We start from the raw sequence: 16,003 nt of genomic DNA, 5'->3' as shown, positions 1-16,003 counted from the left end.
ACTGCCTCGGCAAAGCAGCCAGCATAATTAAGGACCCCACGCACCCCGGACATTCTCTCTTCCATCTTCTTCTGTCGAGAAAAAGATACAAAAGTCTGAGGTCACGTACCAACCGACTCAAGAACAGTTTCTTCCCTGCTGCTGTCAGGCATTTGAACGGACGTATCTTGCATTGAGTTGATCTTTCTCTATACCCTAGCTATGACTGTAACACTACATTCTGCACTCTCTCGTTTCCTTCTCTATGAACGGTATGTTTTGTCTGTATAGCACGCAAGAAACAATATTTTTCACTGTTTATACATGTGACAATAATTAATCAAATCAAAATGAAGTTTCAGAAGCCTAGAACTAGAGAGTAAAAGATAGAATTAAAAGGCATGCTGGGCACAGCTTGCAAGAAATCGCCTCGCTCTGACGCCATCTTGAGAAAATCAACAGCAGCAAGTGCAGTAAAAAGGGGGCATGTCCTCCTTCACTCTGACTCTTCAAGTTCAACACTGAGCTACAATGATCCCTGCACTCCCCTTGTCTTTTCCGACCTGAGTCACTGAGTCAGGTCCTCAGCTTTTTGGCTAAGATCAAGTGTCAGATCAAGTTCAAGAACAGGTGTAATGCCTTTAGAATCTTGTTTGTCTCTCGTGGGGACCATGAATTGGATTCAATTTGAATTGTTTTTTGGAGCAAGCAAGGAGATGGAATAAGGGCTTGCCCTGTCCACTCTGCACATTGCCTTTGTAACTTTAAGGACGAAGTAGCATTTTAAAAATAAAGACCTGAGTCAGGAAAGGCAGGCAAGACAGCCACGGAAAAAATATGGCACAGGTAAGTGGGTGCAGAGTGGCAATCCAACACTGATTGCTACTTTGAGGAAGTTATGGCCCTCCGTCTCTTACCAGCTTTTCGTATGATGTGCTTCTTAGGTCGTAGCAGACTATAGTTAAGAAAGCATACAGCATGCTTGCCTTCATCAGCCAGGGCATTGTGTTTATAAATTGGCAAGTGATGTTGCAGGTTTATAGAACCTTAGTGAGGCCACACTTGGAATGTCGTGCTCAATTCTGGTCGCCACACTACCAGAAGGATGTGGAGGCTTTGGAGAGGGTACAGAAAAGATTTACCAGGATGTTGCCTGGTATGGAGGGCATTAGCTATGAGGAGAAGCTTGGTTTGTTCTCACTGGAACGATGGAGGTTGAGGGGCGAGCTGATAGAAGTCTACAAGATTATGAGGGGCATGGACAGAGTGGGTAGTCAAAAGCTTTTTCCCAAGATGGAAGGGCATAGGTTTAAGGTGCGAGGGGCAAGGTTTAAAGGAGATGTACGAGGCAGGTTTTTTACACAGAGGGTGGTGGGTGCCTGGAACTCGCTGGCAGGGAAGGTAGTGGAAGCAGATACGATAGTGACTTTTAACGGGCATCTTGACAAATACATGAATAGGAAGGAATAGATGGATATGGTCCCCAGAAAGGTAGGGGGTTTTAGTTCAGTCAGGCAGCATTGTCGGTGCAAGCTTGGAGGGCCGAAGGGCCTGTAATTTTCTTTGCTCTTTGTTCTTTGCTCTTATATCCCAGTAGAGACGAATGATAAGATTGTCAGATTGTCTCTCTCTTTTATGATTCATATAATGTCAGTATTTTTGGGTAATAATTTTTGTTCCCTTGTTTGAAGACGTCAGGATCAATTTTCTCCCAGTCACTCTGGCTTTAAACTGATTGTCTTTTGGTGATAGGGAGTAACCGTTTCCATTTTGATCTGTGCACGGATGACAGGTTAACAAACAACCCCACAGACTGATGGTTTCCAGGTGTCAGACAATTTCTGGTACATCACTCAAGACATAATTCCACATGCGTGAGCCTAGACTGTGAGGCTCGTGGCCAATCGTGCCCTCCCCCGACATCTGCGTTCATTTATTTATCCAGCAGGGGGGCACTGGGTGGTGATTATGACTGGGAACCCTTCCATGTATTGAAGCCAGTTGTCGAACACAAAATACAAGCTGAGATCAGCCGACTTGGCATGGGGCAGGAGACAAACCTCAAACCCCTTAACTCTATATGGCTCAGTGCGGGGGTTTACTCACCAATCATACTCAGTAAACCTTACTGAGTAAACCCCCCTTACTCAGTAAGGGGGGTTTACTCACCAACCATAAGACCATAAGACATAGAAGCAGAATTAGGCCACTCGGCCCATCAAGTCTGCTCTGCCATTCAATCATAGCTGATATTTTTCTCATCCCCATTCTCCTGTCTTTTCCCCATAACCCCTGATCCCCTTATAAGAATATAAGAACATAAGAACTAGGAGCAGGAATAGGCCATCTGGCCCCTCGAGCCTGCTCCGCCATTCAATAAGATCATGGCTGATCTTTTTGTGGACTCAGCTCCACTTACCCGCCCGCTCACCATAACCCTTAATTCCTTTACTGTTCAAAAATGTATCTATCCTTGCCTTAAAAACATTCAATGAGGTAGTCTCAACTGCTTCACTGGGCAGGGGATTCCACAGATTCACAACCCTTTGTGTGAAGAAGTTCCTCCTCAACTCAGTCCTAAATCTGCTTCCCCTTATTTTGAGGCTATGCCCCCTAGTTCTAGTTTCACCCGCCAGTGGAAAAAACTTCCCTGCTTCTATCTTATCTATTCCCTTCATAATCTTATATGTTTCTATAAGATCTCCCCTCATTGTTCTGAATTCCAATGAGTATAACCCCAGTCTACTCAGTCTCTCCTCATAAGCCAACCCTCTCAACTCTGGAATCAACCTAGTTAATCTCCTCTGCACCTTTTCCAGTGCCAGTATATCCTTTCTCAAGTAAGGAGACCAAAACTATACACAGTACTCCAAATGTGGCCTCACCAGCACCTTATACAGCTGCAACATAACCTCGTTGTTTTTAAACTCCATCCCTCTAGCAATGAAGGAAAAAATTCCATTTGCCTTCTTAATTACCTGCTGCACCTGCAAACCAACTCCTTGAGATTCCTGCACAAGGACACCCAGGTCCCTCTGCACAGCAGCATGCTGCAATTTTTTACCATTTAAATAACAATCCATTTTGCTGTTATTCCTACCAAAATGGATGACCTCACACTTACCAACATTGTACTCCATCTGCCAGACCCTCGCCCACTCACTTAGATTATGAAGAACTTAATCAAGAACTTATCTATCTCTGTCTTAAAGACACTCAATGACCTGGCTTCCACAGCCTTCCACGGCAAAGAGTTCCACAGATTCACCACTCTCTGGTTGAAGAAATTCCTCCTCATCTCTGTTTTAAAGGATCGTCCCTTTAACCTGAGGTTGTGCCCTCTGGTTCTAGTTTTTCCTACTAGTGGAAACATCCTCTCCACGTCCACTCTATCCAGGCCTCGCAGTATCCTGTAAGTTTCAATAAGATCCCCTCTCATCCTTCTAAACTCCAACAAGTACAGACCCAAAGTCCTCAAACGTTCCTCATACGACAAGCTCTTCATTTCAGGGATCATTCTTGTGAACCTCCTTTGGACCCTTTCCAAGGCCAGCACATCCTTCCTTAGATATGGGCCCAAAACTGCTCACAATACTCCAAATGGGGTCTGACCAGAGCCTTATACAGCCTCAGAAGTACATCCCTGCTCTTGTATTCTAGCCCTCTTGACATGAATGCTAACCGAGCCATCTCGGCCGATGCAACCTTTCAACAAATCACTGTCCAGATGTTCACCACGCTCATCACGGGAATGCCAAAAGAATTGTAAATCAGGAGCTTGAATTGGATAACTCAGTCACAATGTTGACGTGCTGCGTTGGTGAGATGCATTGTGAGGCCACACCTGGAGTATTTTGCACAGTTTTGGTCCCCTTATTTGAGGAAAGTTGTAGTGGCATTGGAGGCAGTTCAGAGGAGGTTCACTAGGTTGATTCCAGAGATGAGGGGTTTGTCGTATGAAGAGAGATTGAACAGTCTAGGCCTGTACACTCTGAAGTTTAGAAGAATGAGGGGAGATCAAATTGAGGTATACAAGATGATAAAAGGAATGGATAAAGTAGACGTGGAGCGGATACTTCCTCTTGTGGGGCATTCCGGGACGAGAGATCATCGTCTTAGGATAAGGGGTAGCAAATTTAAAACAGAGTCCAGGAGAAGATATTTTTTCCAAAGGGTTGCAAATCTGTGGAATTCGCTACCCCAAAGTGCAGTGGATGCTGGGACAGTGAGTACATTTAAGGAGGAGTTAGACAGATTTTTAATTGGTAATGGGTCGAAGGGTTAAGGGGAGAAGGCAGGAAAATGGGGATGAGAAGCATATCAGCCATGATCGAATGGTAGAGCAGACTCGATGGGCCGAATTCTGTTCCTATATCTTATGAATTGATGAACTTATGAACTGTCCTCAGAGTATCTTTTGGATGGGCCATTAATCTGAGGTTTTTCCCCTCGGGCGTGTAAAATATTACAGATCACTCTTAAAGAACAGAGTAATTGTCCCTGGCGCCCTGGCCAATGTTCATCCCTCAGTCAACGTCACAAAAACCCGGTCATTGTCACAGTGCCATTTTTGGGATCTTGCTGTGCACAGAGCGGCTGCCGCGTTTCTTGCATTACAACAGCGGCTGCATTTTGAAAGTCCTGTGAAGAGCAAAATGCTGAGGCCGTGATTGAATAAATACAAGTCTCTCTTTTACATATGCACCTACACCTTCCTCCTGTTCACTGCCTGCTTTTGTGGCAGATTCGATGTGAACAGAGGTGGAAAATGGAGCAGAGAGAGACTGAGTGCCAATTCCTTACCCGTCAGAATCCCAGTGCCAACTTTCCTGATTGGCAAAGATGATCATCAGCAGAATTCCATTCTCTAATCCCTGTGGGCCCTCTCGCTGGTTGCTAGGTAGCAACTACCAGGCGGAACAATTGACGAAGATGTACTTATATGTCTCTCTTTTTATGATGTGGAGATGCACATGTGTCTCTCTTTTTATGTGTCTCTCCTTTTAGACAGTTAAAACGTCGCTACTCCAACTTGGGGTTTTTCTGCACCTTAACAGGTTCAGCATTGGTCTTGGAGATACTTATTTTCAATTAGATTTCACCTTGGTACACTGACCACAGGAGACAATGGTCCGTGACATTCCTGTTATGGTGAGTGAGGGTGAGGATGGGCTGTGCAGGAATTCTGGGCCCCTTAGTCACCAGAGGAAGGGGCTTCTCCATCAAGGTGATAACTGGGTTTTGTCATCTGCTTGCCTTTTGACCCTCAGGCCCCCTTTGCCCACCCCCATCGAATCTGCCAGAAGTGTGCCAGGGTCAATGAGTCACCATGATGTTCAATTAGAGGGCAACAAGCTCCTTTGAGGCTGTATCAGCAGACATGTGCAATGGGTGGCACCGTGGCACAGTGGTTGGCACTGCTGCCTCACAGCACCAGGGACATGCGTTCAATTCCCAGTTTGAGTCACAGTGCGGAGTCTGCACGTTCTCCCCGTGTCTGCGTGGGTTTCCTCCGGGTGCTCCGGTTTCTCCCACAGTCCGAAAGATGGTTAGGTGCATTGGCCATGCTAAATTCTCCCTCAGTGTATCCGAACAGGCGCCGGAGTGTGGCGACTAGGGGATTTTCACAGTAACTTCATTGCAGTGTTAATGTAAGCCTACTTTAATAAATAAACTTTAAACTCACCATTTGGTGAGTGGTGTATTGAGCAGGTGTGCTGTTCGACTGAGTTGCATTTTTGCAAAGACTGAGGTCAATGAGGTCAATGAGCGTTCACGGGCAGGTGCAACATGCTCTCACGTTGCCACTTGTGCCCCAATTAGGGAAAGATGCCAGCTTTGTGGCAGGAAAGCATTTCCTTCGTTCAGTGTCCAGCTGGTGTGAAATCTGAACCCCAGTACACACGCTTGGCATTATGTAGCAGAAAAAATTCAACAATCAACAGGCAATCTTCCATCCTTTGTACACCCAGCCTGAATGGAAATGAATACCAACAGAATATAGAACTAAGAGCTGAGATGATATCACGAGCATTGGGGGGTTGCCCTCAAGTGACATAGAATCATCGAATCCCTACAGTGCAGAAGGAGGTCATTCGGCCCATCGGGCCTGCACTGGCAACAATCCCACCCCAGGCCCTATCCCCACAAACCCACATATTTATCCCACTAATCCCTCTAACCTACGCATCCTGGGACACTAAGGAGCAATTTACATGGCCAATCCACCGAACTCACACATCTTTGGACTGTGGGAGGAAACCAGAGCACCCGGAGGAAACCCACGCAGACACGGGGAGAATGTGCAAACTCCACACAGACAGTGACCCAAGCCGAGAATCGAACCCGGGTCCCTGGTGCTGTGAGGCAGTAGTGCTAACCGCTGTGCCACCGTGCCACCCATTTTACCCCCTTCGAATTTTACAATGCAGAAACAGGCCATTTGGTCCCATTGGCCTCTGCTGCTGTTTAAAATCCGCACAAACCTTCTCCACCACCATCCAACTCATTCAACTGTCCTTCTCTTCCTTCCTCCCTCATGTACCTATGGGGTGGCAGAGATGCAGTTTCATCATCACTGGATTAGGAATCCAGAGACCCAGGGCAATGCGCTGGAGACCTGGATTCAAATCCCACACAGCAGATAGTGAAACTTGAATTTGAATTCAATTGTTTAAAATCTGGAATTAAAATAGAACATAGAACATAGAACATAGAACATTACAGCGCAGAACAGGCCCTTCGGCCCACGATGTTGCACCGACCAGTTAAAAAAAAAAACTGTGACCCTCCAACCTAAACCAATTTCTTTTCGTCCATGAACCTATCTACGGATCTCTTAAACGCCCCCAAACTAGGCGCATTTACTACTGATGCTGGCAGGGCATTCCAATCCCTCACCACCCTCTGGGTAAAGAACCTACCCCTGACATCGGTTCTATAACTACCCCCCCTCAATTTAAAGCCATGCCCCCTCGTGCTGGATTTCTCCATCAGAGGAAAAAGGCTATCACTATCCACCCTATCTAAACCTCTAATCATCTTATATGTTTCAATAAGATCCCCTCTTAGCCGCCGCCTTTCCAGCGAAAACAATCCCAAATCCCTCAGCCTCTCCTCATAGGATCTCCCCTCCATACCAGGCAACATCCTGGTAAACCTCCTCTGCACCCTCTCCAAAGCCTCCACATCCTTCCTGTAATGTGGGGACCAGAACTGCACACAGTACTCCAAGTGCGGCCGCACCAGAGTTGTGTACAGTTGCAACATAACGCTACGACTCCTAAATTCAATCCCCCTACCAATAAACGCCAAGACACCATATGCCTTCTTAACAACCTTATCTACTTGATTCCCAACTTTCAGGGATCTATGCACACATACACCTAGATCCCTCTGCTCCTCCACACTATTCAAAGTCCTCCCGTTAGCCCTATACTCAACACATCTGTTATTCCTACCAAAGTGAATTACCTCACACTTCTCCGCATTAAACTCCATCCGCCACCTCTCGGCCCAACTTTGCAACCTGTCTAAGTCTTCCTGCAAACTACGACACCCTTCCTCACTGTCTACCACACCACCGACTTTGGTGTCATCAGCAAATTTGCTAATCCACCCAACTATACCCTCATCCAGATCATTAATAAATATTACAAACAGCAGTGGCCCCAAAACAGATCCCTGAGGTACACCACTTGTAACCGCACTCCATGATGAATATTTACTATCAACCACCACCCTCTGTTTCCTATCCGCTAGCCAATTCCTGATCCAATTTCCTAGATCACCCCCAATCCCATACATCTGCATTTTCTGCAGAAGCCTACCATGGTGAACCTTATCAAACGCCTTACTAAAATCCATATATACCACGTCCACTGCCTTGCCCCCATCCACCTCCTTGGTCACTTTCTCAAAAAACTCAATAAGGTTAGTAAGGCACGACCTACCTGCCACAAAAAGTCTAATGATGGCCATGAAATCATTGTTGATTGTTGTAAAACAATCATGGGGGTGGCACGGTGGCACAGTGGTTAGCACTGCTGCCTCACAGCACCAGGGAGCTGGGTTCGATTCCTGGCTTGGGTCACTGTCTGTGCGGAGTCTGCACGTTCTCCCCATGTCTGCGCGGGTTTCCTCCGGGTGCTCCGGTTTCCTCCCACAGTCCGAAAGACGTGCTGGTTAGGTGGATTGGCCATGCTAAATTCTCCCTCAGTGTACCCGAACAGGTGCCAGAGTGTGGCGACTAGGGGATTTTTGCAGTGACTTCATTGCAGTGTTAATGAAGCGTGCTTGTGACACTAATACATAAACTTAAAAATAAATAAACAATGTGGTTGACTCTTTGCTGTCCTCTGAAATGGCCCAGCAAGCCACTCAGTTCAAGGGTAATTAGGGATGTGCAATAAATGCAGGCCCAGCCAGTGGCGTCCCCACCCAATGAATTAAAAAAAAGCTTATCGAGTTTCCCCTGAAATGTTTTGATTTGCCCCCACTACCCCAAGTGATTCAAGGTATCATCTGCTGTACATGCATGGCATCCGTGTCATGGAGACATGTCTTGCACGTGCCATACCCTCTCTTCTGTGTATCTGTGCTGTGTGGGTGGGCTGCAGACTCACTCTCAGAACTGCTTCCAGCAATTCATATAAGTTTTAGCACATTTTTGTCTTCTCTCATATATCTGACTTTAACTACTCCCCAAAGAGGTATTAATGCATTCCGTATGGTAGCGATCTCCACCTTCTGACCATTCTCTGTGTCAAGAAATTTCCCTATGCAATTCTATGCAATGTACGCAATCCAGACAGCTTTTAGCAACTTCCTTTTGGACCAGTCCCATTGGTTATAGAAAGACACGAGGTCAGGATTGCTACCCATGGCACCGGTTCATAAGAACATAAGAAATGGGAGCAGGAGTAGGCCATCTAGCCCCTCGAGCCTGCCCCGCCATTCAATAAGATCATGGCTGATCTGAAGTGGATCAGTTCACTTACCCGCCTGCTCCCCATAACCCCTAATTCCCCTACCGATCAGAAATCCATCTATCCGTGACTTAAACATATTCAACGAGGTAGCCTCCACCACTTCAGTGGGCAGAGAATTCCAGAGATTCACCACCCTCTGAGAGAAGAAGTTCCTCCTCAACTCTGTCCTAAACTGACCCCCCTATATTTTGAGGCTGTGCCCTGGTTTCTGGTTTCTTTTCCAAGTGGAAAGAATCTCTCCACTTCTACCCTATCCAGCCCCTTCATTATCTTATATGCCTCTATAAGATCACCCCTCAGCCTTCTAAACTCCAACGAATACAAACCTAATCTGCTCAATCTCTCCTCATAATCTACACCCCTCATCTCCGGTATCAACCTGGTGAACCTTCTCTGCACTCCCTCCAAGGCCAATATATCCTTTCGCAAGTAAGGGGACCAAAACTGCACACAGTATTCCAGCTGCGGCCTCACCAATGCCCTGTACAGATGCAGCAAGATTTCTCTGCTTTTATATTCTATTCCTCTCGCGATAAATGCCAACATCCCATTTGCCTTCTTGATCACCTGTTGTACTTGCAGACTGAGTTTTTACAACTCATGCACAAGGACCCCCAGGTCCCTTTTGCACAGTAGCATGTTGTAATTTTTTTCCATTTAAATAATAATCCAATTTGCTATTATTTCTTCCAAAGTGAATAACCTCGCATTTGCCAACGTTATACTCCATCTGCCAGATCCTCGCCCACTCACAGCCTATTCAAATCTCTCTGCAGACCTTCCGCTTCCTCCACGCAATTCACTTTCCCACTCATCTTCGTGATTTGGCTGACTTTCCTTTCTATTCATTCTCAGACAGAGACACTCACGGTGCCACCCACACCTCAATCAAGTTGATCTCAATGATTCTGAAGGCATGCCTCAGCTGCCTTGACAGATCTGGAGAGCATTACATATCATTCCAAACAAGTCGGGTGAGATTCTCCAACCTCCCAACCGCATGTTTCCTGCCGGTAGGAGGTGGCGTGTTGTTTGCTAGAGGCGAGATTCTCTGGTTCTGCCGTTGTCAATGAGAATTCGCATTGGCATCACCCCACGCTGGTGAGGAACATGCGGGCAGGGGTGCAGGGGCGCACTGCCGGATAATCCCGCCGGCGCGAACAGCCAGAGAATCATTGAATCCCAACAATGCAGAAGGAGGCCATTCGGCCCATCGAGATTGTACCAACCACAATTCCCCCCATGCCCTATCCCTGTAATCCCACACATTTACCCTTCTAATCCCCTGATGCTAAGGGGCAATTTATCATGGCCAATCAACCTAACTTGTACACTTTTAGACTATGGGAGGAAACCGGAGCACCCGGAGGAAACTCACGCAGAAACGGGGAGAACGTGCAGACTCCACAGAGATAGTCACCCAAGGCCGGAATTGGGTCACTGGCGCTGTGAGGCAGCAGTGCTAACCACTGTGCCACTGTGCCGCCCAGCCATCCTATCAATCATCAAGACGCTTCAATGCAAACAAATAAATGTGCCTTCCCATTGCTTCCTGCCATCTTGTATAGCGTTGGTGTACCCTCAATGCCAACTGCCTTCTTTTCTGCATTGCCCCCTCAGTGGCAAACTAATCCAAAATAGCTGACTGGTATTTTTCAGTCCATGTCTTGGGAAACAAATAATACTTTATTCTCTCTGGCTGTTTGGTTGTTCCTCCTTAAGCTGAGAATGAAGGAACAAGCGCAAGACTGTGCTGTGATGATTCTTTTGGTCTCTCAGAAAAAGAAAACAGAAAGATTTGAAAGTTACAAAAAAGTTTTAAAGTTTTTTTATTAGTGTCACAAGTAGGCTTACATTAACTCTTCAATGAAGTTACTGTGAAAATCCCCTAGTCGCCACACTCTGGCACCTGCTCCCTACACTGAAGGAGAATTTAGCACGGCCAATGCACCTAACCAGCACGCCTTTCAGACTGAGGATGGAAACCCGGAGGAAACCCACGCAGACACGGGGTGAATGTGCAGACTCCACACAGACAGTGGCCCAAGCCAGGAATTCGCGAACCCGGGTCCCTGGCACAGTGAGGCAGCAGTGTTAACCACTGTGCCACCGTAGCACCTTAGACAAATACAAGAAGCGTGATCTTACTGGCCATTCATACTCCGTTGCAGCAAGGGTGGAGAATTTGCCTCTCATTCAAATCTCCGTTCCCCGCAGCGGGACCAGAAAATCCCAGCGGCGCGAATGGCTGGCTCAGTGCTGATTCCAGACGTGACGTGAGGAAGATTGTGTGATTTGATGTCAAAGATTTGTGACAATTTAAAAGAAAGTAGAATGAAAATAATTTTTTTTAAAAAGTAGAATAAAGAGCTGGGGTAGTGGATTTAGGAGTAGAAGGGAAAATAAAGTGTTTGAACCTGAGGAAAGTGTAAAAGTGAAAGTGATATTAGCAGATCATAGAATCCCTACAGTACAGAAGGAGGCCATTTGGCCCATTGAGTCTGCACTGACCACAATCCCACCCAGGCCCTATTCCCGCAACTCCATGCATTTACTCTGCTAATCCTCCTAACATTAGTCAATTTAGCATAGTCAATCAACCTAGCCTGCACATCTTTGAACTGTGAGAGGAAACTGGAGCACCCGCAGGAAACCCACACAGACACGGGGAGAAAATGCAAACTCCACATAGACAGTGACTCAAGGCCACAATTGAACCTAGGACCCTGGCGCTGTGAGGCAGCAGTGCTAACCACTATGCCACCATGTCGCCCCAACTAAAGTTGATGACTAAAGTTTTCCTCAACTTAGATGATTATTTAGTCCGACATTTTTGTTTTAAATCTGCAACTCAAAACCCCAGAACGCATCTCCTGTTTTCTTAACCCAGGTGTCAGAAAGACCACGGTTACTCGAAATGATTTCGACAATAGGTAAAGCATGGGAAGGGGAGATCAAATTTATTTACGCAGCTGAGCATTACTTGGTATGAAGCAATGGCCAGAGCTCTTGTGGGATGTTGTGAGATTTATTCTGGAACCTTTTGTGAAGAACGTATGAATTTTAATAACTCCAATCCAGGCTCCCAGCAGCAGATGGTCAATTCCCACCGACAGCAGCTTAAATTCCTCAAATTCCTCTGACTAAAAGGATTATTCCGCATTGTAACCGTATCGGGGAAATAACACTTGCCTCTCCGCATCACGCAGTCTGTAACATGCCAAAGTTTCCAGTGATGGCTTGATTTGCTCTGCTGATGTGAATCCTTCTACAACCCAGGCAGCCTCGCAGACAATCACATAACCTTACAGCACAGGACTAGAACATTTGAGCTGTGCCTGTTCTCTGGCAGAGTTTTCCAATTTAGTTTCAAATCCCAGCCTTTTCCGCATAACCCCACAAAGCAGTCTTCTTTAACCACATGACTTTTTAGAAGTTCCCAAACTATCTGAGTCATCACTTCATTGCAAACCTTAAGAAGCTTCTGTATAAAGAAATGTCTCCTCATTTCACCTCTAAGATTATCTCCTTACCAGTTATTTTATCATAGAATCATAGAATCCCTACAATGCAGAAGGAGGCCATTCGGCCCGTCGAGTGTGCAGCGGCCACAATCCCACCCAGGCCCTATTCCCGTAACCCTCATTTACTCTGTTAATCCCCCTGACACTAGAATCAATTTAGCATGACCAATCAACCTAACCCGCACATCTTTGGACTGTGGGAGGAAACCCACCTAGACACGGGGAAAATGTGCAAACTCCACACAGACAAATATATCAATGACTACTTGCCGCAGGAAATAGTAGCAATCAAAACCCCTCACAATTTTAAATCTCTCTTTTTCGTTTTCCCTTAATCTTCTCTGCTTCAAGGAGAAAAATCCCAGCTTCTTGAATCCTTCCATGTTTTTTCTATTCATTCATGGGACATGGGTGTCGCTGGCTGGCCAGCATTTATTGCCCATCCCTAGTTGCCCTTGAGGAGGTGGTGGTGTGCTGTCTTCTTGAATCCCTGCAGTCCATGTGCCGTGGGTTGACCCACAATGCCGTTTGGGAGGGAATTCCAGGATTTTGACCCAGTGACAGTGAAGGAACGGCGATATATTTCCAAGTCAGGATGATGAGTGGCTTGGATGGGAACTTGCAGGTGGTGGTGTTCCCATGTATCTGCTGCCCTTGTCCTTCTAGATGGCAGTGGCATATGACTAAACACCATATTAAAACTACCTCTAATGTTTAAAAACATTCCATCTGTGTGCACTTCATATCTTTTTTCAAATTTATTCTTTCATGGTGGCACGGTGGCACAGTGGTTAGCACTGCTGCCTCACAGCGCCTGGGACCCGGGTTCAATTCCCGCCTCGGTTTGCTGTCTGGAGTTTGCACTTTCTCCCCATGTCTGCGTGGGTTTATTCCTGGGTGCTACGGTTTCCTCCCACAGTCCAAAGATATGTGAGTTAGGTTGATTGGCCATGACAAATTGATCCTAGTGTCAGGGGGGTTAGCAGGGTAAATGAAGTTTACAGGAATAGGGTCTGGATTGTGGTTGCTACAAACTCAATGGGCCGAATGGTCTCCTTCTTTAATGTAAGGATTCTATGAGATGTGGCCAATGCTGGCTGGACCTGCATTAATTGCCCTTGAGAAGGTGGTGGTGAGCTACCTTCTTACACCACTGCAGTCCACGTGGTGTAGGCACACCCACAGTGCAGCTAGGATAAGGGAATTCCAGGATTTTGACCCAGCGACAGTGCAGGAACAATTTGTGGCACTTAACATCCTGTCATCATATTTGTGTCACATATACTTTTCCCATTATAATTTCAACTGCCATTGTTCATCGTGGAAACTGCCTGTCTGAATGTGCAATTTGGGACACTAAATTCTCTCAAAATGCTCTCTTAAATTTTTCTCTTGCCAACAAAATTTTCAATGTTCAAAATAAAATAAGGTAACACAGATATCATAAGAATATAATTAAATGTATCTATTAAATTGCCTTTGTTTAATTTTTTACTAAATAGCCTTAGTCACTCCCGAAAGCCTAGTTCTGACTTAAACTACAAAATAATAAATCACCCAAATTTTCAGCCCCCATATTTTTGCCCAGTGTTGTCCCATCAGCTTGTAATCTGAACATGTGTAGAATGGACCTGTATGTGTAGTATGGGCCTGTCAGTGCACTCTTTTATTCTGAGCAGATTCTACTCAAAGCTTTTTCAGCATTATTTGAAGAGAATGCAACAAAGCAAGTTTCAAATACTTTACTCAGGCAAAATGCTCTTCCCTCCCAAGCTTTTCATAGAACAGTATAACGCAGAAGAGGCCCTTCAAATGACAAAGAACAAAGAAAAGGACAGCACAGGAAAAAAGGCCCTTCGGCCCTCCAAGCCTGTGCCGATCATGATGCCCGAACTAAACCTTCTGCCCTTACTTGGACCGGATCTCTCTATTCCCACTCTATTCATGTACCCATCTTAAATGTTGCTAATGTATCTGCTTCCACCACCTTTTCTGGCAGCACATTCCAGGCACCTACCACTCTCTGCATGAAAAACTTCCCCCACACATCTCCCTTAATCTTTCCCCCTCTCACCTTGAACCTGTGCCCCTTATAATTGACACTTCCACCCTGGGAAAAAGCCTCTGACTATCCACTCTGTCTGTGCCTCTCACAATTTTGTAGACCTCTATCAGATCTCCTCTCAGCCTCCGTCTTTCCAGTGAAATGGCCCATCGAGTCTGCACCGACACGTGAAAAACACCTGACATCCCACCTAATCCCATTTACCAGTACTTGGCCCATTGGCAAATCCTTTGCTTATTTCTCCACATCTTGTCTTCTTGCACTTTCCTCTTCTGTTGCTTGTAAGAGCCCCCCATTCTCAAATTCTATGAGCTATAACTAAGAAAAAAAATATCTAGGTGGCTTCTCATTACCTACCTCCTGCTTACTTCAGGGGAACACACGTTGTCCTTTTAAAGGATCCTCTCTCTGCCTGTAGGCAGCCATTGTCCCCCAAGTTTACCGCCATCACCACTGAAAATATGCTGGTTCTACCATTGGCCTAGTCTCAGTAATGTTGAGCAGGGACTGGTCCTCGGAAACGGGCAGGGTGACCACCCCCTAAGGTCTCTGCTACTCTACCCAAAGTTTTGGGGAGGTCAAATTAATCATTGAGTGTCTTGCTTTCAAAAAACTGACTTTATGGGTGGGATTTTACAGCCTTGCTCGACCCGAGACCGGAAAATCCCGCCTGAGGTCAACGGACCTTCCCATTGTCCGCCCGTTGCTCGCTCCGATTCCCGTGGTGGGCGGAGCGGTCGAATTCCGGCATATATGTTAATAATTTAACCTCATAGCCCTTATGTTATGGATCTAAAACGGTGCACAATGATAATGAACTTAGCAGTGTAAGGGCCTGAGCCTGACCTGTATGGGAATGTGGTCTATTATTAAGTCGGTTGATGTCCAACAATGAGCACAACCTTATTTTATCATTAAAATTAACCCTCTTCGTGCTTATTTCAGGTGGCATGGTGGCACAGTGGTTAGCACTGCTGCCTCACAGCGCCAGGGACCCGGGTTCGATTCCCGGTTTGGGTCACTGTCTGTGTGGAGTCTGCGTGGGTTTCCTCCGGGTGCTCCGGTTTCCTCCCACAGTCCGAAAGACGTGCTGTTTAGGTGCTATGGCCATGCTAAATTCTCCCTCAGTGTACCCAAACAGGCGCCGGAGTGTGGCGACAAGGGAATTTTGACAGTAATTTCATTGCAATGTTAATGTAAGCCGACTTGTGACAATAATAAATAAACTGAACTTTATAAAGCTTTATTTCAAACTTGGACTCCCAATGCACAAGTTCTGATTGGCCTTTACTTGTCTCAAGCAGCTAGCCAAACCAATGACAATGAAAAGTGATCAACCCAAAACATTAACTTGGTTTTGCTTTCCACCGATGCTCAGCATTACACCCTAGCTGTGACGATAACACTGCTGTCTGCATCCTCTCCTTTCCTTCTCCCCTATGTGC

At 46.1% G+C, this 16,003-nt stretch overlaps 1 pseudogene; it reads left to right on the top strand.

Moving 5' to 3' along the window:
* The first annotated feature begins 555 nt into the window (after positions 1-555).
* Positions 556-763, top strand: LOC144500134 (U2 spliceosomal RNA; annotated as a pseudogene).
* Positions 764-16,003: the final 15,240 nt, after the last annotated feature.

This window comes from Mustelus asterias, chromosome 10, assembly GCF_964213995.1.
Source record: "Mustelus asterias chromosome 10, sMusAst1.hap1.1, whole genome shotgun sequence".
In the NCBI taxonomy this organism is placed as follows: domain Eukaryota; kingdom Metazoa; phylum Chordata; class Chondrichthyes; order Carcharhiniformes; family Triakidae; genus Mustelus; species Mustelus asterias.
Note: the sequence above shows the minus strand (reverse complement) of the source record. Positions and strands in the feature narration are given on the sequence as shown.